Source organism: Protopterus annectens, chromosome 5.part0 (assembly GCF_019279795.1).
Source record: "Protopterus annectens isolate FY-2018-M chromosome 5.part0, PAN1.0, whole genome shotgun sequence".
Taxonomy (NCBI): Eukaryota; Metazoa; Chordata; order Ceratodontiformes; family Protopteridae; genus Protopterus; species Protopterus annectens.
This window is the reverse complement of record NC_056735.1, coordinates 928,728,948-928,756,541: the sequence shown is the minus strand read 5'-3', so window position 1 is coordinate 928,756,541 and position 27,594 is coordinate 928,728,948.

Below are 27,594 nucleotides of genomic sequence, written 5' to 3'. Positions count from 1 at the left end.
CTCCCAACAGGGAAATCTATCTTGTCTCTGTACTTAGTGATCTTGTTCTTTCTAATAACTTCTTCATGTCCCATAATGACTTCTTTTTACAGAAAGTAGGGGTGGCAATGGGGTCACCTTGTGGTGGAGTATAGCCAATTTAGTAAAGGCATACTGGGAATCTGAGTTTGTCTTTTCCAACAGCAATGAGCATCTTGACAAGTTTATTTATTACACCAGATTCCTAGATGATATTTTTATTTTGATTAATGCGAATGTGGACACAAGCACATTGATTTTACAATATTTTAATAATACTACTAATTTTCTACAGTTCACACACTCGTTTGGTTCTGACAACATTGCTTACCTTAACGTACTCTTAAGCAAGAACCATAAGTACAACTGTTATACTGCCAAGATATTTCGTAAGAAAACTTATTCAAACACTTTTTTACACTTCACTAGTTGTCATCCTTTTTCTCAGAAAAAGTCAGTCGTCAAGGGCCAACTAGTAAGAGCTGCTAGGATGGTCAGTTTGGACGACGACTTTCTTGAAGAATGTGTTGTGCTTAAAAATATGTTTCTATTATGAGGCTATCCTGAGACACTGTTGGATAACCTTATACAGGAAATCACAGACAAAAGAAGCCAAAACATTTATAAACCACTTCTCCCAATTAGAACCATCATGACCCCAGAACCTCCAGTTTGTGTGCCAGAATTTAATGGTAATAGTACACACAAATTAGAGGAAACTGCAACTAGCTGTACTAATATCATAAATACGACCTATTTTACTACAACATTTAGTAAAGGCAGTAATACTTGCATTAACATAATAGATAAGAATTGGGAATTGTTTAAAATGTACCCGCTAATACTTGAAAAATTAGGTGATAGACCAAAAGTGGCTTTTAAGAAAGGGAAGAACATTAAATCGGTGTTAGAAGGTAGTAAAACCCTACCAGTTCAAAACCCAGGTATGTTGAAGTGTCAAAATTGTAATTATTGTAGATATGTGGAAGAAGCAACTTGTTTCGATTTAAATGGTATATCTTATAAATTGAAACATAAATTAACTTGTAATTCCACGTTTGTTATCTATTTAGCTAGATGCACATCCTGTCTGGTCTTCTACATAGGTAAGACCGAAAGGAGACTGAGAGACAGAATATATGAGCACTTATATGCTATCAAAAAGTGCAAACTTGGGAATGCTCTAGCAAAACACACTTCAGTTTTTAATGATCACACATTTATGTTTTTAGTTATTGACCAAGTAAGTTGTGATAGTAGAGGGGGACCGAGACCTTTCAAGTTGGAAGAATCTGAGTTGATTTGGCAAGTTAGATTAAATGCACATAGTTATCCAGGCCTTAATGACACTTGCTCAATTCTGAGATTACTTAAACTGAATAATCTTAAGAGATGACTTAATTGTGTTAGTTTTAGCCTGGGTAACATGTTTTTCTGTTGATTATAACCGATGTTTACTGCAGGCTTGCTGTCAATTTCTTTGTTACTACAATAATTTACAAAAACTCATAAATAACATTATAATGATTTAATTTATTTATGAATGTTTGATCAATCGACTTATAGTGTTAATGTCATTATCATTATTCTTCTTTTTAATCTACTTTTTATTTTTGTGTACCCATGCTATTTATAATATGTCTTTTCCATAATGTTGACACGAACTGTGAATGTTTCTTTAAATTGACTGAATGGGATGTAAAGCCAATTATGTTTTAATTGGGTTTCTAATTCAACATGGTTTTATATAACGGACTAATTTTTCACTGTTTCTTATTTCTGAAGAAGTCATCTATTAACCGCTGACGAAAAGCGCTTAAAGAACTTGTTAAATAAACATTTTTCGACTGCTATTGCACCCGTTTTTTTATTTTTATTAGTCTGTTGCCTTGGTTTTATATCTGAGGTTATCATTGATCAGAGAAAAATATTCATCATTTGTACAAAAATTGAGCATCTGCCATTTTATTTCTTTCTTTCATGGTAAATTCAGATAACAAAACTATTTTTAAAACTGATTGTTTAATTTGCCTGACATGCATACTTAACTCTGATTTGAATCCAAAACTCCCTATTCAGTCAAGGAACAGAGTAGACTTAGAAAAAAATTTCTTCCACAAGAAACAGCCAGTTCTCTCATAAAGTTGCAAAGCAAAAATGAAAAAAAAAAGTATTGAACAAGAAAATGGTTAAAATAACTATAACACAGAATGGACTACCACAGTAAAAAAAAAAAAGACTAGAATATTATAATGACAAAAAACAGATTCTGCATTTGCAGATAGGTCTTGAATACCACAGTTAACACAAAACACAATACATTAAATCTGGTTACAGACAGTCCTCCTAATACACACTAGTTTGTAAAATATAAAAATATATGCTTAAACAATATTGTATTGTGAATTGAATAAAACAATCTCAAGCAGCACGTTGTTATCAGTTCATACGTTAGTATTGTGATGTACTTTCACAAGTTATCTTCACCATTCCTAAATATTATTAGTAGGTACGCTATGTGATACTGTATACTGTTATCATAAATGTCATCCAGGTAAAATATTGTCATCTGGAGAAAAATTAGTATACACAGTTACAATTAGCATGCTACTCAATTACCCATGAGTACTTTTATACTTAAAAGACAGTACATATGATTGTATAACAGTAGATGTGATGCACAGTATACTTGGTGCAGTAAAATGCAACATTAATATGAAATATGACAAGACATTTCAGTAATCAGATTTGTAATAAACTTTGTGGTTATCTGTAAAACAGGTTCTCAGGAAAATGTGATTTGTATTTTTTTTGTATTAAGTATTGTTAAGTGACTAGGCTGTTTGTATTTGATAGAAACATTTAGTGCATATTTGTTGTGTGGGGTTTTTTGACAAATGGAAGCTCCACCTGAATGCAAGATGAGATAATACAGCTAGTGCTGATAGGAGGATAGGTGTTTTTTGGAAGTAAATTCAACGTGCATAGAATTTCACTGCAAGCTTTTGTGAGTTGGGAGAGAGCCTAGGTCTACTCACATTTATAATTTGGTGTTGTGTTTGCCACCGCTCCTCTCAAACTCTAATAGTGATGGCTTGCAGTGGTGTGTTTTTTAAACCAGATTTAATTCACTGCTGGCTAATGGCCAAGCCAAACCATCCCATATCTTGGACAAAGAGAATGTAAGCATGATGGCCTTGGACACCTACATGCTGATCTCCTGCACTGGTCCGCCTCATAGCCATGCAGCTCCATTTAATAGATTTAACTCAGAATCAGCAATACTAGGCTGAAAATATGGACAGGGCCACTTTGATGGAGAATATTACAAGAACTCAGCTGTCCTTCTGAATCCTTGGACAATTTTTGTCTATGTTCTGAGCATGTAATGAGATTCATTAAAATGAATGTTATATAATAAGTGTACTTGTTTTTAGCATAGCAGGAGTCCCTTCAATTATACTTTGAGATACTGAGATACAAATTGCTTTTCCCATGACATAATCAGGATGTGCTGCCAGATGACATAGCATCAGGAAGTAACTTCATAGCTGTGTAGTATGCAGAAAATACCAGCACACATTTAATACACATAAAACATATAAGTCGACTGAAGTAACTAAAGCAAAAAATACATACCTTAGAACCAAAAGCACACTTTACATGATGACAGCATAACTGCAGCAAAAACAAGTGGTTAAAAAAGTGCAAATGATCATTAAGTCTATCTGCAGTGGCTTAATGAGACCGATTCCTATTTTAGAATAATATGTGGGGGCTGCTTCAGCTTCATAGCTTGTGGAACAATGGAGCCCATTTTTCAGTCTTGGCTGTAGAATAACTATGTGGTGTGCCATGATGCATCAAATAGTTATTCTTTTGGAATTCTACAGAGAATATGCAATTGAGTGATGTCACAGCTACAGTGTAGGGGCACAAAATATTTGGTATTGTGTGAATGTTATGCACACATATTAACTGCATGAATAACAAATAGTGGAACACAACTCAATTGAATCCACGTGGTAAAATACACACTGGAACAGAATAATAAAGCATATAGCTGAATTTTGAAATACACTTTTTGTGTAAAAGTATAGGTTGATCTTAAAAAGAGCATCATAAGTATTTCAATGATTTTTTGCAGGGGGAAATGCCTCATTCAAATATTGGAGGATGTGCTTCCCTCTTTCCTATATACAATAAATAGCAACTTTGAGGTTGCAGTGATTTGTAGTTGCTGTTGTTGTTTGTCTTTTGGCTTTTCCCGGTTAGGGGTCGCCACAACAGAACTCCAGTCCGCTAATGACTGGCAGTAGGTTTATATGGTGTCTAGTTGCCAGCTCGATGCCCAACCTTCAACGAAGGCACGCCCATACACGCATATCTTTCGGAACGCCACTCGACCGTGGGGAGGACATGCAGGCTCCACAAAGAAGGCACTCCCCGCACTCCAATCTGAGAATAGAACAGGAGAACCACTTGCTGTGAGGCAACAATGCTACTGCTGCATCACCGCGGATATATGTTGCAGTGATTTGTAGTAAATGTAAAAATTGTTTTATTAACTTGAATATGCACATATTACCATTTTTGTTCAACCTCAGTTAGCATGTGTAGTAAACAGTGCTACAGGGAATTCGTTTTCCATATTCCAGGGTGCATCCTTCTTTGAAAAACACATATTGAAAATATTTTATACTATAGTGCAAATATTAGGCCACACACCAAAAGGAATAGGTCAAAGAGTAATATGCCTTGCTAAGCCATTTCTCCACATCCAAGTTTAAAAGCTAGGGCTTTGCAAGTCTGCATTTGGTGTAGGCTAGTAGGAATTGTCAGAGTCAGTCACCCATTTCTGAAAAGGGAATCGGACATGCCATACTGAATTAATTGTCATACATTGGTGAGGTTCACCAATATACAAGTCTGAATTCACAGATAACCTCATTAATGTGAAGGAAAAGTAGTGGAAAAGTGAGAGTTGCATTGATATGTGGGACTTGGTACTGTAGGCATTTCCTGGACAGATGTTAGGCTGCCTGAAGTACCTAATTCCACATACAGATGAAGCTGTACTACAGGTTTTGTAAGTTCTAGTGGAGCCTTGGACCACATGCCTGTGCAGAGTTTGTAGTGTAAGCCATCTCCTAAACACATTTGGAGATGGTTTTCAAGAAGAATTATTTTCCTGGTGGACAAATGGCCCCACATGCCCACACCACTACCTGGATAGGGCAAGCATAGGTAAAGATGAGCATGTTAGTCATCAAGCATATATTCTCCAAGGTAGTGAATGGGGTGAATTCTGGGTGATGGGGTGTAATGAGAACAGTCATGTTCCACCATCCACCTCTTGTCACATCATTATTTTGTTTGACTATGCTATGGGACAAGACCAGCTTATTAAAATGTATATTAATTTCAGTTTATTAATGATGCTATAAAATGATTATTAAAAAGCAAATATAAGTTGTATGCAGGGCTGGGAAAAATACAGCTTCATAAGATACAGTATTGCTATTTTTTAAACTGCATTCTTTTAGTATATAATAAGAGAGAATATTATATGTAGTGAGGCATGTAGTTATTACAAAAAGGAATTTGTTAGCCTGACTCCTCCAGGCTACGAGTGCAATGTTGCTAGAGCAGGTTTGAAACATCCAAGGTCAGAAACAAGACCCTTTGGAAGCAGGTAAATCATGTATAGGAAGGTGGTCACATGAAGTCTAAGGCGAAAATCATGAAGAATGAAGACATTTGCAAAGTTTTCTATAGGACACAGTCATTATAACACCATGAAATTGCATGAGCAGTTTGATAAGAAAATGTATAAAATTACAGTTTGTGTATGTAAAGTGAGAATGCTTCATCAAGAATTATGAAGAATAACTTCCAGCGCTGTAAGAATAAAATTTATGTTTGCACTTCCTGAAGTGATGTTCCTGACTAAAGGTATATAAGGTAAATTCTTAATGTTATTTATTTATGACTATAACAATTTGTTGCCGTTCTCTTGATCTGAGCTTTGGTATTGCTGCAGGGCAGTTCTGGAATAGGGCCCATCACAGATTTTCTGTGAATTCCACACGGATTTGCATGGAATAGTCAGACTCAGATGTGCAGCTATTCAGAGTGTGCAAACATACTAGCTTTGGCAGGGAAATTGTTTTGTAAGGGAAAATAATTGGTTTGTGTTTTTTTCTTTCTTTCTCTCTTTTAGATAATTTTAGCAAAATGTAGAATAAGTGCATGACTGTGTAAAATAAATGCATAACTGTGCTTGTAGTATAAGTGCATGACTGTGTTTTTGTTTGACTGAGTGGTTGTAAGATATACAAGTCATAGTGGGAGGACCCCCACAGTAAATGAGTATAGTAAATGTATGTGCACATACAGTAAAGGACAAATTAACACAAGGAGGCACCTTGTGTTGAGGGCGGTACCCACAGGCTTGAAAGGTAAGAAGTATGAGAGATGTCTTTTTTATTCTGTCAATGTATGAATGTATGAGAGAAAGAAAAGAAAAAGTTAAAAGCTAAAAGTAAAGTTAAAACAAGTTAATGAATCCACTGCATGATTGGGACGTAGACTGTAAAGTTAAAACAAGTTCATGAGCCCACTGCATGACTGGGACGTAGACTATATACTGTTAAAACAAATTCATGAGCCTACCGCATGATAGGACATAGTGGTGTGCATTGTTAAAATAAATTTATGAGCCCAAAAGCACATTGGCACTAAACATTGTGATCGTGTGAAAGTACCCTCAGAGGGTCCGAAAGAGTGGTCAGTTCTGGACACAGTACCTATCCGCCCCGTTATTCCAACCACAATGCTGGAGCTGAAACTTGTGAGCTTGTGCAGGGACGAAATCAAGGAGGTGCTGTGGGAAAAGGCTGATCAAAACCTCTCCTCTGTTGCTGCACGGTGACAGACTTCCTACCCTTCCCTCCCTGTATGGTGTGTGGATTACTTCAGTTATTTTCTGTATTTGGAATTGCCAGAATGCAGGAGTTGTAAGGTAAGCCTAACATTTTTATTATTACTGATTTATAAAATAAGAAAAATGGGAGCAAATATAAGCAAGCAAGATCAAATCCCTGAAAAGGGAACGCCTGTATATTTTATGTATTTTAATTATGGAAAGGAAAGTTGTAAATATTTGCATGACTGGTTTCAGCTTAGTTAGAACTGTGCTAGTGGGGTATTTCCATTAAAGTGAACTTATGATAAGACTAAACTGCTGACAATGAAAGGCATTTTTGGAAGAAAAGAAAAGCAAAGTAAGTGGGGAACAAATGACAGCATTTTATTCTTGGTACAGAGAAGCGCTTAAAAGGGAAAAGGAGTCAGCATTAAGAGGGTTGCAGGATGTTAATAAGAAATTGTTGCAACAAGAAAAAGAGGTTAAAAAAGGCAGTACAGACCAGTAAAAAGAGATCCCTTTATCCTGTCTTAGCAGGCTTGGAAACTGAGAATGGCCAAAAAGCAAAAAAGTCTAAAGAGGATAATAATCCTCCAGTAGCTACTGCACCCCACCCCCATATGTACCGGTACTGGTGGCCCCTGTACAAGATTCTGCTGTTTCTCAGACCTCTGCACTTTTAAACACAATGTCAGCATGGTACTGTTACATATAAACTTAGTTTTCCTGTTCAACACTCATCCCTAGAACAGGGATCTGCAGTTAAAAAAAAAAAAGTTTTTTTTCCTTTCTTCTTCCTCATTCTCAACAAGCTTTTACCTTTCCAACAGGAGCTCTAGTGTTTGGCACTGCTGTGGCTCATTACAAGCACTCACAAGATAGGGTAGGACAAGAGGCTATTGCCTTTGCAGAAGATTTTTTTTTGGCACCTTAAAAAAATGGGGGGTTAATGCTGAGTTGCATACTATGTCTAAATGTTTTCTAACTAAAAGAAGAGAAAAAAACATCCATAAAGGTTTAAGGCGAAATCAAGAAAAAAAAAACTATTACAACCCTACTTTGACAGATTTAAACCAGATGCTTCGAAAAGTTACTCCAATGAAATAAAAACACAGTTACTTGATAAGGCTAAAATAAATTTTATTCCCACAGGAAATGCATTAATAAATAAAAGGATAGCACTGGTAAATTACAAAAGTGTGTCAGGCATGTAGGCAAAATAAAGAGAAAAGCAAAAGAAAGCAACAATAAACTGAAGCACTACTCCAAATACCATCCAGCAAGAATACCATCCAGTAATAATATATAAAACGTTTATTGTTAGGTTAGCGCTTTCACCACTAATGCAGCTTCATCAGACCATCAATACAAACTAAAATCAAACAACAATTAAGTACTTACATAAAAAAAACACTTCTGTAATTCAAACATTAATCCACTCACTATTGGTACTATTTATGCATATGCACATAGATAGATGACATCAACAGCTCAAGTTAAACAATTAAAGTCACAGTGCTTCTTACTTGTTTGCCTGCTGGGGACTGCTTTACTTTGTCATATGAAAATAAACAGAAAGCCCCTGCAGATTATTTGAGTCATCTTAAAGCAGTCAACTTAAAGCAGTGTTTGCTAACCATTTAGAAATGCCAGATCCAAATGAACAAGCTAAACCAGCTGCCTTTGTGCAGGGTTTGCAAACACTGTACAATAAGGTGCCAAAAATAATCTTCTACAAAGTCAATAGCCTCTGTACAAAATTCAAATGAAACAAGTGCTTATAGACTGGCATGAAAAAGACTTACCCCCGGATTCTGCATGCCTTGCACAGCTTGCAGGATTACTGCAGGAGCTCTAGCAGGCAATATGTCTGCTGTGCGATCCAGGAACAGCCTGCAGGGGTGTGCATTAGCGCTCCTGCACTAGTCCTGCATGGACTAAGCCCCTGTATGCAAATCACCCAATTTGCAGGAGAAATCCATGCAAATGAGGTGAATGTGCGATCCAGGAAGCTTGAAAATGGCCATGCAGGACTAGTGTAATCTGCAGAAATGTACTCGGTTAGTAACCGAGTACATTTCTGCAAAACTCAAAACGGAGCTGTGACAGCTCCAAATAGAGGCTGCATATCAGTCAGGAAGCATGCCAATGGGCAAGTATAATTAAAAAAATCAACTTTTATTTTTTTTAGCCGATCTCGGCTGTTTAAGCGTAGGGCAGCGGTGAGCTGAATGGGATCGGGGGAAAATAATAAAATAAACCTAAAATAAGCATTCTAACTAAAATCACTGCTCTGCCATGAAAGTCAATGGCAGGTAGAAGACAACATGGCCAGTGAATAGTGGTTGCTAAGGGGTGAGGCTCAGTGTGAGACATGTAAATATGCATTAGCAGGCAATCATATGCAAATGAGGGGAATGATAGTGAACCCAGTTTTCCCCAGCATGCTAATCAGGTCCCAACAGTGTAAGAGTAGGTATAGCTTGGTGCAAGCCTAGGAGTTAGCTGGCATCATGGGTGTGTGTGTCAGGCATAGTGTAAGCAGATTGGAGCTCTGTGGCTCAGGTTTGCTCCTAGCTATGCACAGCTAAGCAATGGGGTATGTCTGACTCTGCCTAGCACTCTTTTCATTGCCTAAGCGGGTGTGCGCACCACGCACCAGGTTTTAAAGGTTTAAAAAAAAAGTTAAACCAAGAAATAGCAGCTCTGTGCACATTTGAGCACTGTATTCACACAGTGCACCCACAGGCTTAAACAGAAAAGCAATGGGAAGGAAAAACAGCAGTAGGAAGGTAATCTAGGATAATTGCACAGCTGGCAGGTGAAATATATCAGAATCAGCCAATTACACAGGCAGCAGACCAGCCCAGCCCAGAACACTACTATAAACTATGCAAACACCTTCCCCTCTGGTTTTTCGGTGTAAACAAGCGGGGAACATTTAACAATCAAAACAGCAAAATGATAGGGGCTGCTGTAGCTATTATACAACAACATGTGGAAGAGGCTGAGGGTGGTGAGGATGTGAATGCTGTTGACCAATCCGCAGTGAGGAGACGGAGAAGAGTGTACAGACCCATGGTACTCTATCAGGGGCTACATGAGCTGGAGATAGTGGAGCGCTATAGGGTGCACAGGTGCACAGGGACCTCCTACAGCAAATTGTTGAGCTGTGCCAGCCACACCTGACACACAGAACTAACAGAGGGGAACCCATCCAGTGGATACCAAGGTATGTGTAGGTATAAGAATACTAGCTACAGGTACCTTCCAAAGGCCGACTGGGGCTATGATGGGGATTGCACAGGCATCAGCATCCAGGGTACTCCACCGGTTCCTGGATGCCATGTCAGCACATGTCGGTGAGCATGTATACTTCCCCAACACCCATGAGGCGTTGGCCAGCAATATACAACTGTTCCACCAAATAGCAGAATACCCTGAGGTAGTGGGTGCTATAGACTGCACGCACATATGCATCAAAGCACCATCTGGTGAGTGGGGTAGGGTCTACATCAACCACAAGGGCTTCCCCTCCATTAACTGCCAGGTCATGTGCGATGCCCAGGGCATAATAATGAATGTGTGTGCTGGCTGTCCTGGAAGCTATCACAATTCCCACATTTGGCACCAGACGCAGCTGTACCAGAGATTTGCCAATGGGGACATTCCTCATGGTCACCTAGTGGGGGATGCTGGATATGCACTGGAGCCATGGCTGATGACACCCATCAGAAATGCACAGTCACCTGAACAAGAACTCCATGATGAGGCATACGCACAGACCAGAATTATAGTAGAGCATGTGTTTGGGATGCTCAAGTCACAGTTCCGGTGCCTGGACACATCCAGTGGAACCTTGCAGTACTCACCAGCAACATGTACCCAAACTGTCATCGTATGTGCCATGCTACACAATATAATCCTGTGGAAACAGCTACAGCAGGAACAACACAGGGCAGGGCCACACAGCCCCCCACCATTGTCAAGGCCTGCACAGGCACAGAGTGACTCAGAGGAGGAACAACCTGAGCCTGCCCCAGTAGGCAGAAGAAGGTGTGCCCAGTATGCCCTGGCCTTGACAAAGCGGCAACACATAGCACATACACTAACACAGGGGGGACCCAGAGAATAACACCTCTCTCTGACTCTCACATACAGTAAAAGGGATGCCAAACATCACACTACCTGTGCTCAACCATGTGTAGGGAGTGTACTATGTGCGTCCAACATAGGCAGCCCTGCAGCACCACCCTCAATACTGGGACACCCACAAGGTAAGTGACTCACACATGCCAGTCAGGGGGGATTCACATACCCAACAACAGTCATAGCTAGCAGGACAGTTGTAGACAAACACAAACAAAGGCTGTGCTATGGGCTCTGAATGATGCCTATGGGTAACCCCCCAGGCCTGCACAGACAGACCACAGCAGGTCAGGCAGTGGGATATTTGTTCTGAAGGGTAGGAAGTCAGAAACTATGTGGGTAAATCAAAGCTAAGATCTATAGTACACGGGTATGCCTCTAGTTAGCATGATAGCTTAAAATACAGAATGAAATGGAGTACCTGACATACCAGTACAGTCATAGCAATGTGTACAAGTGTCAGGTGTGCCCCCCCATCCTACGTTGTATTGTAATAACAGTCAGATATGCCGCACCCAATGCTGTAGACATGTAGAAATAGTTAAGTGTGCCCCCCATCCTATGTAGAAATGTAGTAACAGTCAGGTGTGCCCCCCAATCCTGTGTAGAAATGTAGAAATAGTCAGGTGTGCACCCCCATCCTACGTAGAAATGTAGTAACTGTCAGGTGTGCCCTCCCCAATCCTGTGTAGAAATGTAGAAATAGTCAGGTGTGCCTCTCCCAGCCTATGTAGAAATGTAGTAACAGTCAATGCCAAATGATCGATGAATACCATACAGAAACAGTATGCTACCTGTAGGTGTACAACACAGAGGTTTGCACTGCAGTACAAACTACCTGGACTTGATCCACACATTCAATACAGACGGGCATACTGGACAGGCTGACACACTTAAACAAATGAAGGCCATGTCTGCAAACACCAGTGGACCAGACATATCTGGCAGTCGCAGATGTTAGTGCAGACACTCCTCAGTATGCAGTACTCATGCATTGCACACACTGGATAGGAATACAGACATAAATCTAAGTACAAAACACTATAATAAGCCAAAGGTAGATGTACATAGATGTGTGGAAGAGGGTGACTGTGACAAAGAGCCATCCAGGCTTGTCCCACCCAGCACACAGCCAAAGGGCCACAACCACATGAGGTTCAGATGTCACTCACTGTAGATACTAGCCACCGGTATCTGTCAGCATTACAGACTATGTGGTGCAAGTGCTAGCTGTGCAACATGACTGCAGAAGGAAGTTGTCATCTAGCAGCTGTATACACATACCTGTGAAATATGACTCTGTGTGTGCCCGCATGTGGTGTGTCAACCTCTAGATTAATGGGTTATGGCCCATGCACACACACTGACCTCCCCATAGCCCTACTATGACAAGCCTGCTGAGGTCATCCACTGTGAAAGAAACTCCAGCTCTACTCAGTGGCATACCACCTGCTCAGAGGCGATCTGTGCCTGACGTATAAAGCCATGTCCAACCCGGAATTTAATGGACATGCTGCACCTCAGAAAATCCAAATCCCATCGAGCTACGCACTCGAGACACTTGAACCTCAGCACTGAAATAAATAGGACATGCTGGAGGGACAGATTCATAACCCAGAGGCTCCCTTCACTCTGGAATAAAATCCCAGTCCAGGATAGGCAGAGTCCCTCATTGACTCTCTTCAAGAGGACTCTTAATGAGTGGATGGGAGATCGTAGGTTTACCCCGGGTATCACTTCTGTGTCACTGTTAGACAGAGGCACAGTATACTAACCTCGAAAAAGGGCATAGCAAAATTACTTTAAAATGGGTGGCGAAAGCCAAACACACTCTGGCTAGGCTTATAAATGCCCTAGGGCAGATAGCCTAGTATGAACCTATGAACCTTTGGGAGAGTTGTAGCCCAGTAATCTCCATGGCATGTCCTATAATGGTGTACTGCTGTAGTGTGATAAACTAGTTAGGTAGGAGTTCCAATCCCAGACATGGCAACTGTGTGTGAGTGTGTGTGTGTGTGTGTGTGTGTGTGTGTGTGTGTGTGTGTGTGTGTGTGTGTGTGTGTGTGTGTGTGTGTGTGTGTCTGTCTCTGTCTGTGTAGAGCACAATGCTTTTTAGGGTAGTCGCACTCCCTACAATTCAAAAGCTCTACTTTGGTAAGGCTGCTGATGTCATTCACCTAGAAATACATCTCTGGGAAGGTTGTAGCCCAGTAATCTCAGTAGCACATCCCATAACTGTGTACTGCTGTAGTGTGATAAAATAGTTAGGAGTTCTAATCCCAGTCTTGGCAGGTGTGTGTGTGTGTGTGTGTGTGTGTGTGTGTGTGTGTGTGTGTGTGTGTGTGTGTGTGTCTGTGTCTGTCTGTGTAGAGAGCAATGCTTTTTTAGGGTAGCCACACTCCCTACAATTCAAATGCTCTACTTTGGTAAGGCTGCTGATGTCATCCACCTAGAAATACACCTATGGGAAGGGTGTAGCCCAGTAATCTCCATAGCGCATTCCATAAGTGTGTCTGATAAAATAGTTATGTAGGAGTTCTAATCCCAGACTTGGCAATTGTGCTGTGTATGTGTGTAGAGATAGCAATGCATTTTAGGCTAGTCACACTCAGCACAATTCAAATGCCCTACTTTGGCAATCCTCCTGTTGTCATTCACTGTGGAAAACACCTTTGGGGAAGGGGCACTCCAGCAATCCCAATGTTGCATCCTATAACAGCATCATACTGTAGTGTGATGTCAAACTCTGGTAGGGGTTCTATTCTACCACATGGCAGTTGTGGATGTTTTGTGTGTGTTTCTATGTCTGTGTAGGGAGCAATGCATTTTAGGCTAGTCACACTTAGTACAATTCAGTTGCCCTACTTTGGCAATCCTGCTGATGTAATTCACTGTGAAATACACCTTTGGGGAAGGACTACTCCAGTAATCTCCATGTTGCATTCTATAATGGCATAGTGTTGTAGTGTAATGTGCTAGTTAGGTAGGAGTTCTAATCCCAGACATGACAGGTGTGTGTGTTTGTGTGTGTGTGTGTGTGTGTGTGTGTGTGTGTGTGTGTGTGTGTGTGTGTGTGTGTGTGTGTGTGTGTGTGAGTGTGTGTGTCTGTGTTTGTAATTTGTATCCTATGTAGAGATGGATGAGAGTGTGTAAATGTGGAGAAGGTTTTGCAAACCCCTTAAAGGGTGGGCCAATTATATATCACAATGTCCACCGTACAGGGATAACAGATGTGAAATACCCAAGAGGCTGGAGTACAAATCCATACTCCTAAATGTGACATCAATGCCAGCTGAACAACATTAGCAACCTTTGTATTACTCAGGGAACACTCTCAGCCCATGTCTGATACACACACACACATACACACACACACACACACACACACACACACACACACACACACACACACACACACACACTTGCCTAGGCAGCAGCCGCTATGTTGGTAGTACCCTGCATATTGCCCACTGATAGTAACCATGGTGTGATTGCAGTGGGCTAAATAGGGCATGGCATCCTCTCCATCAGTCCAATAGGCATGTACATGCCGACAGTGCACCTCCCCCATGTACCCCACTGGACACCTGCAACATCTGCGGTGCCATCAAATGTGACCCACAAAGGACATACCAAGCCTGAAACACAAGCCTTGTATGGAAAGATGCCACTGACAGCAGGAAATACCATTATCATGTTATCAATGTAGGTGCAGGGTCAACCTGCTGTCCATTAACAGATCTCACCACATGATGTCAGGATTGGCACATCTGATGATAATACTTTGTGTACACAGCATGGGCCAGACTCCCCAGGTACAGCACATCCCAGACACTGTCCATATCATGGACTAAGGAACACACAGATGGCAAGCAATGCACAACATTGACCACACACAATAGTCACTCAGGTGACTGAATGGTGAATACAATATCCACCTGTGTGGGCAACTCCAGACACTGTACACCTGATTCACATTGCAGACCATTGTTATATGGCCTGATGTCAAGGTATACCCATCACCTGGCCTTGTATAGCCATCTGTCACTGTCGACCACAACACACCCTTGCAGCAGTGCACCCATGCATGTCAGTACTGACACCCGTGTCTGTGTGTGTGGTGTATGATGCGTATGACTACATTCATAATCACTACAACCCCCATTGGCATAGAGAAGCATGATGTCTGATGTCAGACACCTCCACATACCCTTTGCACATGTAACCTCCTTATGGCTTCTGTGGAGCATGTCATACCTGCACAGTACTGTGTTGTGGCAATCCCACTATGATGAGTTGTATTCCTGGCACTGCCAGGTGTCTCAATGTGTGTGCGTCCCTGTGAGAGTGTGGCTGTGTTGAAGCTGACACCTGTTCATGTGGACAGGCATGTGTGCTACACCTACCACATAGCTACCATATCCCTGTTGCAGATGTCACTCACCATCACGTATATGTTCTGAGGGCTCCCCAACATGTAACCTATGTGTCGCATCCACTAACTGCATGGACATGTGATAGCACTACATAGTTATCAGGGGTTTGATACCCTGTACTAGTAGGTGTGTGACACAAACATGCATAAGTTTTACTCTCCCACCCCTCCTTTGCTTTTCTGTGCCTCTGTCTGCCTCTCTCACTTCCTCTCTGGTGGATGTGGAGACTTACACCTCTATTGCTTAGGCAACAGCATGTGTATTTTAAGTGATGCTCAGGATCAGCTGATGGCCACTGCATGAATTGCAGCCCTCCTCTAGCTGATTGTATGTGGAACAGCTGTGGTAACATTCCCATAGTCAATTGCATGGAAGCACACACCAATATCTATGAACAGCATGCTGGTGTTGGGCCTTTCATTCACTGTGAGTAGGAACCCAATCTGTTTCTTAGCAAACAGCATATCAGATAGATTGGGGATTTTCCTCTAACAACATACACTGTGGTAACAGGCCAGCACACAGGAAGGGGATGTGCCTGACCTGAATTCAGACTGTCCATGCTGCTATACTACATTTGGAGTAATGTTGGTTTAACAGGGTGTGTGTGGATATAGCTGTCCTACGTGTTTTCATACCTGCCTTGTCAGTGCTATGTTTATGAGGGAACACCCATCTGTAGGGTCTTCTGCAGACTGGCCAGTATGTGGTGCCTTTTGCTTCAGGTGTCACCCACAGAGCACATATCTGTGAACTACAGAAGGTAGTGTGAGGATTGCAGTCTGTAGATGGTGACAGCCATGAGAGTTTTACTTCATCTCCCTCATAGGACATATGTTGCAACCAACCCAGTTACAATAGTAAATGTATGAGGTTATCACAGCAACATGTCAATACTGGCCCTGTCTATGTGCTTCCAGCCACAACCATGTCAACCTTTGTACATATGTCATGCAGTAAAGGGTGCATATGTGCTGTACACCATAATTAGTGACATCATATCTGATAACAAGCCAGTGAGATATCAGACTGCTACACATGTTATCTATAGTAGGGGTTATATTTGATGACATAACCTGGGTATTCTGTGGATGTGTGTACAGTACTGAGGTCTGTGTACTTATGGTGATTGTCAGCCATGTGTGTATCATTAATATGTATCATGACCTGTGTACAGACTGTGGTAGATGTCATTGTTCTTGGTCCTGTTCTATCTGATGTTGCATGTTGCTCCACTGTATGTTACCCTATCGGCTGACATGTTTGTAGGGCCATACACGCACATGTCCCATACCACAGACAGGCATCGGAGCACACTGTGTAGCAGCCCAGTATATGTAGAGTTACTGTGTGAGTGGCACATATGAGTTTGGTGTTGAACAGATAGTCCATATACTGCAATAATATGCTAGCATACCATATGTGGCTGTGTTCACATTAGTTGTGGTTATGCACTTTCACACAGGTGTATGTTACTCTGTGCTATGGCATGCCTGTAGAGCCTGCTATATACGCAGGTACATGTGCATTCCCCCATAGGAAATATAGGCAAGTATTGAGCTGGTCTGCCAGTAGCCTGTACAGTGCTTTGTTACATGCCTAGCAGCTTAGTGTACTTACCCAGTGAGATGTAATTCCAGATGTATTGCTGCCAGGCCACCATAACAGTCATGTATGTCAGACAGAGCAGTGGGATGCTGTACAGATGTATGTCAATATCTAGTGGGTAGTATATGGCCATGGCACCTCTGTACCAGTGGTTAGTATGTGGCAGGACAGGCAGGGATGTGTGAAGACATAACCTATGGGGACACATGTATACCAGTAGTTATGTGTTATACCCATCTACATGGCTGTTAACACCCACAGTGTCAGGATTTTCCACATGTCTTGCACTAAGGGGTTATGTGTATATCTCTGGACTGTCCAGAGTGTGTCAGACTGTCCACATATATTGGCCATTATCCCTGCTGTAATCCACAGGAGCATTACATACTAGCAGTGGTACTGTACTATGATGTCCTACAGATGTTTGTCAGTAGCCAATGGCACACATGTTAAAAGCAGATGTGACCTCCCACATACACCATGTCTGTGAAGACACTCCCTATTACAGTAGCAATAGTCTACAAATATACCTGGTATACATACCTGACATTCCCTTGCACAACAAAGTTGGGACTATAGGGTCTGAGGTAGGGCTACACTCCATGTTCAGGACATATGGTGAGGATATATGTACATATGATTATCCAGATATCTCTATAGACATACACATATACATATCGACATACATAGATGGAGATGTATATGCACATAGTTATAAAAATGAACACCCAGATATATACATACACTGAGCAATATATGTCTACACATATACAGCTAGAGATACATATGCACATATACGTATGGATATCTGAATATATATTGATAGTAGTAGGTATATCAGAATGGATATGTATGCACATATAGTTATTGATATCTACATACATACCAACATAACTAGGCATATTTGTACACATAGGATGTGCATACATATATAGCTATATATACATATCTCTATATATACATATACGTATATCTATATATACATTTATCTATATATACATATATGTATATATCCTGAAAGCCCAAAGTCCTGAAGACTATCGGGGTGAGCTGTCTTATGGTATATGGATGTACGTTACCATAAAATCCACCTTGGTTAAATGCAGACCTACTGCCACCTGCCATACAGGCCGTTCTGTTTGTCAGTGTGCTTGTGATGGTGTCAGTTGTGCCTTGTTATGTAACAGTTACATCCCATTGTGTCAACTGAGGTCTTTACCCCCTAGAGATAGTCTACAGGGTGTAGATAGAGGCTGCTGAACTATACATCTGCGTTACTTTCTGTTGATTGTTTGGTATCCTGTGGCCCAGTCTGTCTTTACTATTGTACTACTTGATGGCCTTGGCCTGGACAGCAACATTTTAACTTTTTCAGACTACTGAATTAGTATAACTGTTTCACAGTTGCATTACTCAGTTTATGTGGATGTCCATGTCTAAACAGCTATACCACATGGCATATACAACTGTAATAGTACACAAATAAAGCTTTCCCATTTATGCAAACCTGTGTGGGGGGTTATATCCTTTGATTTCTCTGTGGGTATATGTTGCAGGCAGTGATTGTCATTTGTATGGGTGGCTCATACAGTCTCCAGTTGGTAAGGTGGTAACTGTAGGAATAGTGGCTGTTCCATATTGTGTGCACCTGCTACATATTTATCTTACTGTATGTGTAATTAAATATATATATATATATATATCTATATATATATATATATGTATATCTGTATCTGCATATATGTATCTGTGTATATGTATTCTAGGGATGCCCATGTAATGTCAGGTCCTGGTTATGGGATCTGAGCACTTGGTAGTAAATTGCAGGGTGGATGTGTTTGGCTGGGGGGTATACCTATTCGTACAAGACGTATATTGTTTGGGGCCTCTCAACCCTATTAACTGTGCATGTGGACATATATGTTTTTATTATTTACCCATTGTTATCTACAGATGCATGTCCGTATATACCTATATAGATATATATATATATATATATCTGCTTACATAAATATAACTATGTCCGTATATACCTACATAGATACATATATATATATATATATATATATATATATATATATATATATATATATATATTTATATCTGCTTACATATATATAACTTGCTGTATATATTTAGACATATAGATGTAGGCTATATATATATATTTATATCTGCTTACATATATATAACTTGCTGTATATATTTAGACATGTAGATGTAGGCTATATATATATATATATATATATATATATATATATATATATATATATTTATATCTACATATATAGGATATGTTTTATATATTTAGATATTAATATGTATACACACACACACACATACATCTACATGTTGAAATACATTTCCTGTACTGTTGAATGACCGGGCTGGATGATATGTTTGTGAGAACATGAGGGTTATATATATCTGACATGGCATAGTGGTAAATCACTTTGGCTCTGGTGTGCAGGGTTCTGGGTTTGATCCTTGCAAAGGTTTGTTGTTTTGTTGCTGGGCAGAACAAGGGCCATTGGATACAGAGTGATTAAGGCACTTTTGAGCAGTTGTAAGCGGGTTTGCACGGGTTTGCACAGAGGTAAGCACTGCTAACTTCCAGTTATACTTTCTTATACTCAGTTAGTTTCTAAATTGCTTAATCAGTGTAGGCATTGCTTACCCCCATGTAAACAGGTGGGAACCTGCTTACTACTGCTTAAATGTGTTTTCTCCCACTTACCTCTGTGCTAATTTCTTTAACAGGAAAAAAAAAGGGTTGATAGGAAAGTGGTGACAAAGGGACACAAAGAGGGTAAGACAGTAGGGAAAATAGCTAGGGATGTACAGGAAGGGTCTGGTGAAGGTCCATAGCTGCCCATTTCTGCTACTGCAACTGCTCTGCATATACACTGAATTTGGTGGTAGATTTGCACACTCAAACCCCTGAGAGAGGGGTGAGGACAACAGTAATATGTTGTGATGCCAATCAGACCAGATTACATGTGTCCAGTGTACACGTGTATGAACTGGACAGCTATGTATGGGGCGAGATTTTTTTTTTTTGGGAAGAGATTGCCCTTTTTATTTTAGGTGAGAGTGGAATGTTGGGGTGGGGTATTAGGTATATTTGGGGAGGTGGGTTGGGTAGGTTAACAGACAAGACAAACAAGATGCATACAGGGGTGGTATATGACACATGTGGGAGGTAAACATCTTGATGGGGAGGGGTGTTGGAAAATCGGAAGCCCATGAACCCCCTAGTGGAAACAGTGGGACTGAGGTCCCCACACATGGGCAGTCACCACTGTGTCTTCACAGCCCTGATAGTGGCTGTTCTGGGGGCTGAGTCGCAGAGCCAGACTGATGCTTTTGTTACGACACATGGCCCTCGAGCTGGTGTAGAAGATCACCAAGCTGCTGTTTGAGCTCTCTATGCACCATGACCCCGACCTGGCGATGGGTGTCTCGCTCACTCCTGGGGAAGGCGAGCCCCATCCCGTGAGGTGGTAAGGAGGTCCCAGGTTGGACCCCAGACATGTTGATGCCCGGTGCCACAACCAGCTGAGGTGGGACAGGTGGGTCCTCTAGGATCAGCCTTCCCAAACTTGCTATAGTGTTTAGAGTTCATCATCATATGTGGGTTAATAATAGTCAACACATTCACAGGTTAGGTATAACAGCATGCATAGATATTCCCATTAACCCAGACACCAGATACGGAACAATTGCATAGCAAACAGAACACATGCATATATGGGACCACAGTGGTAATAAGAACAGCATGCAAGTACATTGATGGCACCATGCTACCAATGTTGGAATATTTCATTACAGCACATGCATGGGAGCAATTAATATATTTATCAAACAATTGGACATTATCAGAACATAGGTGTCATTACATACCAGTTGGGGTGGGTATGTAGATTATTGTTGGAGATATGATGGGGGGGAGAAAGATGTCAATTAACAACTAGTATATTCCTGTAGTCCACATTACTCTCCTAGGCAGTGCTGTTATCTGTACCTTACAAGTCTTACTACAGTAACCTATAGCCTTAGTTTGGACAGTGATATGGCTGTCATCATCGTTACACATGAACTGGTTTTACCTGCAGTATATACCTCTTACCTGGTATACCTGTGGAGGGAATGTCTGTTAACACTAACTGTTTGTACACATACTCCCAGATTCCAGGTTGATGTTGTGCACATAGCCATCCAACCCTTTCTGCACAGACTCTGGCCATGTGTTGACCACATGCAGGTGTGCTGCGACATATCTAGCATATTGCCCTCTTCAACCTTTAGTGACCTGGCACACACACATACATACTTTCCTACAGTTATATTATGTAACACAGTATGGGTGACACTAATCAGTGCTACTTTATTATTCAGAGAAACTGCAACACTCACAATTCCCTACAATGCCAGAGTGAACAGTACCAGTACAGGTTATTATGGTCTTTATTTCTCAGCAGTGTTCTTATCCTATGTACCTTTGGGAGCAATCTTTGTTAGCACTAACTGACTGCTGCCACACAAACTTCCAGATTACACATTAGTATTATGCACATACATCTCACTCTGTTACTGTACACACTCTGGTCAAAGCTTGACAACATGGGGGGTGTAGATAGGACATACTTGGCTTATTATTCTCCTAACAGTTTCAAGGGTTGCTACAATGACAGGTTTGTTCTCATAGATGTCTGACAATCACTTGTATTCCCTGTTTGCTGGCTTAACATCTGGGATCATTCCACAGACTTACCAGGGGGACAGGCAGCAGATGTGGGCCCATATACTGGACATTCTGGCCTCATCTGTATAGTTGTGGGGTATGATTCTGTATGCAGCCTACTTCCACTCCAAGGATTCAGACCATGGCTGTGTCTGCTACAACTTAAACACACTGTCCATCACAGTTGTGTCTGCTATATTTTGCTGTATATCTCCTGTCTGCTTTCTGTCTTATTAATCCCGTTCTTTTGCATTCTGTCCTTGTATTACAACACTCTTATACAGATTTCCTAGACAGTTATATGTTGTAGGACAGTGTGGGTGACAGTAATGTGTAATACCTCATTATTCAGAGCAACTGCATCAGTCGCACTGCCATACAATACCAATGTAAACAGTACCAGTACTGGGTATCATTCTTGTATTTCTGGGCACAGTGTTGGTATCTGACAGACCTGTGGGAGAAATGTTTATTAGCACTACCTGGATGTTCCCACACACAGTATCAAATTCCACTTTACTATTATGCACATACATCTCACTCTGTTACTGTACACATAGCTTGACAAGTTAGGGTGTAGATGGGACATACATGGCTTCTTAGTCTCATAAGGTATTAAGGAGCTGCTACTGTGCCAGCTTTGTTCTCATAGATGTGTTTCAATCAGTTGTATTTCCTGCTGCTTATATGTCTGGGATCATCCCACTGATTTCCCAGGGGGGCAAGTTGATAGGCAACAGATATGGGCCACTTTACTGGACATTCTAGACATATCTGTACAGTTGTGGGGTATGATTCTTTATGCAGAGTACTACCACTGGCAGGATTCAAACCATGGCTGTGTGTACTAAAAAAACAACAGTTCACATATCAGTTGCATGTGCTATTCAGGTTTTCTTGTCTGCGTTTTCCCTGTTTTCTGTCTATGTGTCTCTCAGTTGTACTAAATGGCCTCTGGGGATTACACCTGTCATATACAGGTATTCCTACAATTTATGGTGCATTGTGTGGGTAACAGTGCTTAATACAACAGTACTGTTACATGATGGTGAATCTACATTATCATATGTTACCATAGTATACATATGCAGTCCAGCAGTTAGACCTTTATTGTCAGGCTATTATTACACTTTTATTGACATAAAAATGATATGAGACTCTTCCTGCCATATTCTCTAGTGTATGCAGTACTTGTCCTGAACAATACAGGTTTATACAGGCAATTAATTTACTACTACTTTTAGTTTTATTTCCTATGACAGTAAATGCATGAGTATTACTGAACTACCTCATGTCGCAACCTCGCCAGGTGACTGAATTGGGCCTCCTGCTTCGTGGCCCACTCCATTGCAACTGTGGGAGACATAAGAGGAATATTTAGCCATACCTATCCATGATATACCTGAGCTGGCAATTATTACACACATAGTGGGTTGATACTTACACACAACTTGAACATCCCCTGCCGCTCTAGCCTTTTCAATCCACTTCTCCAAGAGAACCCCCTTATGCCACTTCAGGTCAGCATAGTGATGCCTGACCTGCTCACCAGTTTGGGGTATGCCAGTGGCACTGATGAGGTCATGGGTGAGAAGATTCCAGACCTCCGCCTTATATTGGGTGCCCTGGTACTGGCCCTGCAGCAGTCTCTGATCATGGTCTTTGACAAGGAGTTCTGCCATAACTTTGGACTCCAGGATGCACCAGTGCTGCACACGAAAGTGAACACCTTCTCGCCTTACTGCCATTGTGCTTGCAAGGTGAAGCTACAACCAGTTATGAGATGTATTCCCACTTCTTGGGTTTAAGTAGGGCCAATTTCCTGCACTTTTCTGAGATTGGCCAGTTCTGAAAAGGCTAGGCTATGGGCAAACCTGCTTACCTAGGGTTGGCATTGTTTAAAGGGGTATAACACTGGGCACATTGAGTTATCTGGCCTACCCATTGCTTACACCTCCTAAGCTGGTGTGTGCAATGCTTAGCATTGCTTACATTAGACTTTGCATTATAATTCCTTTTTGGCATTGAGTTATTATTCATTACACCTTATATGTATGCCTGGTATCCATAATTAATGTGTACGTACACTGTATGGGGTCTTTGTGTTTTTTGTGGACTTCAACACTCTATTACAATTACACCTGACTTCTGGCCTTACTGCTGCACTCCAGTTCACATATTTATGTTATGTAGTTGGTTAAGACACATATGTCTGTATACTGATTCCTTTCACAGGTTCAGTTTGGTTTTACTATGGTGAAGACTTGTTTACTGAGACCTCAGTTTTCTGCACTTCTGTGTTGACTTGGTGGTTAACTACTGTGACTATGGTATATGAGGTTATGGGTTTGAGTCCTGCATGGCTGTTTATTTTGTTGCTGTGCAGAACAAGTGCCATTGGATGCAGAGCGATTAAGGCACGTTTGACCAGTTGTAAGCAGGTTTGGGGAGAGTTTGCGCAAGGGTAAGCAATGCTAACCTCTGGTTACATATGCTTAGAGAGAGTTAGCTTGAACATTGCTTAACCTGTGTACGCATTGCTTACCCCTGGGCAAATGGGGTTAAACTTGCTTACTAGTGCTTAAATATGCTTACTACTACTTATTGGTGCTTAAACCTGCTTACTAGTGCTTTATTCATTATGACACTGACACCTCACATGTGCATTTACTGCAATATTCCAGTTCATAAATATATGTTATTTGGTGGGTTATGCAACATAAATATTAGTCATAACATGCTTTGCCATGGAAAAATGAATGTGCTGCAGTGGGACTCAAACCGGGAATGTCTGCTCGTAAGGCGAATGATCTGTCCACTATACTATTGCTATTCGGCTCATTTGCATATATCTTCCTTGTTATCCTCTTCAGCCATTTAAACTGCATTAACTGTAGCTAAGCGATGGGCCTACCCGCGCACCTATGGTTAGCTTTAATCGGATTTTAAAATAAAAAATAAAGGGTTTGTTCATTTTATTGGTGATTACTTGGTGTTGTACATAAGGGGGAATGTTGGTGGGGATTTGCGGACACCTATAATCAGTCTCGCTTATTTCTTACCCCTTTCTGCTATTCTTTATTGTGGATACATGTATATTCTGAGAGCTCTGCTCTCAGACATGCCCCCTGCATTCTTACATGCTCTGTGTAAGATTAGGAGCTCAGGCAGTGCGCCTCATTACTATGCATGGCGCACTGCCATCCTGCTCCTAAACGGCCACCTCCGTGCAGGACTAAGAAAGTCCTGCATGGAGGAATAGTAAATCCGGGTGTTAAAGTCCATACTAAGTGCGGTAAATCACCGTACTGACTATGGTCAGGTAATAAAACAAAAATAAATCTTAATCCCTTTGCTGCAAAAAAGAGACAGACCCTATGTACCTATGTTAAACTAAAAATAAATTCAAAGCCAGTTCTATTCTTTGTAAAACTGGCAACACTTGGTCTGTATTAAAAGTTACTTCAGACAATTAAATACCAGTATAAAAACAGAGTAAAGGCAGTTGGTGTAACAAATACTACTGTTACATGTCCTGTTTCAAAATCTATCCCCATTTCTTTAGGTCCAATTGAAAAAAGAGCATTCTTTCTTTTGAGTACTACTGCACCAGTAAACCTACTAGGAAGAGTTTGTTATGTAAGCTGGGTTGTACTAATTGCTGTACCCCAGAAGGGGTGTATCTAAATGTTCTAAAAGAATCAGTGGGGAAAGTATTGGCAGTTTTAGCAGAAGCTGAGGAACAGCATGCTGAAAGCATACAGGCAGATGAAGAGTTACTACAGCAGGTACCTGCCACTTGTGGGCTAAGCATACAAATGAAGTAGGTATACTGAAATCAGCAGAACTAGCAAAAATAAAATTAAATCCTTCAAAACCACTCACCTGAGTCCCACAATATCCACTAAAGCCGGAAGCAGAGCAGGAAATAAAACCTGTAATTCAGTATCTAATACATCAAGAAATAATATTACCAGCTAAAAGCCCTTGTAATACTCCTATTTTTTCAGTGAAAAAGCCAGGAAATTATACTTATGGATTTGTAGAATACTTAAGGGCTGTAAGTAATGCAGTACTACCCACTTTTCCTGTTGTTCCAAATCCAGCAACAATACTGAGTTCCATACCACCTACAGCTAATTACTTTTCTGTGATAGATTTATGTTCAGCATTATTTTCTATACCAATTCACCCTGACAGTCAATTTCTGTTTGCTTTCACTTATCAGGGACAGCAATATACCCAGACATGGTTGCCACAAGGATATACTGAATCTCCTTCGTTATTTTCTCAAATACTAAAAAAGGATTTGAAGAATATGACATTTCCAGATGGGTCTGTCTTAGTACAATATGTAAATGATTTACTGATAGCACCAAATTCCTTTCAGCAATGTTAACAGAATACCTTGCATCTTCTGACTATCCTTGCAGGAAAATGACACAAAGTGTCAACAACAACATAAAAAAATTACAGTTAGGATTACCTCAGGTATTATCTTGGTCATTTAATATCTCAGAGTAGGATCTTACAGTAGCTATCCGTCACTCTGAATCATCTTTATTACTTAAAATAATACTCATCCCTTCTTGTCTGCATGTCTAACTAGACATGTACTTACACTTCTTTCTGATCCATCTATTTCTCTGATCTGCTGTCCTGTTCTAAATCCTGCATCTTCTGTTACCTACTGCTGAGGATGGTGAAGAGCATGATTGTGTGTGTGTAACTAACTATTTGCTTTCTTCTAGGGAGGACTTAAAGGACACTCCTATACCCAATGCTGACATGCATCTGTTTGTGGATGGCTCCTGTGAAAGACATCAAACAGGAAAGTTGATCTCGGGAATAGCAGTCTGCACCGAGGAAACAATTTTGTTGCAACAAAGATTAGAGGGTGTTCTCTCTGCTCAAATAAATGATCTAGTAGCTTTGCAAAGAGCCTGTGAGTTAGCCAAAGACAAGGTGGCCAATATTTATACAGACAACTGATATGCTTTAGGTACATGATTTTGGGCAACTTTGGAGAGAGAGAAGGTTTCTGACCTCTTCAGGAAATCAAATTAAAAATTCAGGGAACATAAAATCATTGTTAGATTCACTTTTGTTACCTAAAACACTGTCTGTAATTGAATGTTGTGCCCATCAAAAGGGAATAGATGTTGTAACAAAAGGCAATAATTTGGCAGACTAAGTTGCTAAACAAGCAGTAGAAGATTGTTGTAAAGATCTGTGCATGTAACTATGACAAACTCCAACAGTAATGATGTGTTTGATTTTAAAAAGTTGTCAGCCTTTCAAGCTGAAGCATCACAGGGAGAAGTTCTGAGGTGGCTCAAGCATGGATGTAAAAAATCCTCTGATGGCATATGGCAACATCTGGATGGCCGACTGGTGGTACCTGCCTCTTTGCTACCTTACCCGGTAAGGGCATATCATCTACTGGCCCATACAGGTAAGACAGCTTTATTTAATCAAATTACCCAAAGTTGGTATGCCTCTCATGTCTCCTCTTTGATACTTCAGTATGTACGAAATTGTAGTGCATGTTTAAAATATAATGTAAGTTAACATGCCAGCAGTAAAGCTGCATGTTTACCTCCACCTTGGGTACCTTTTGTTAACATACAGCTGTACTTCATCCAGTTGCCTAAGACTAATAATTTAATTTATCTTGGTTATTTATTTTATTTTATTTTATTTTATTTTAC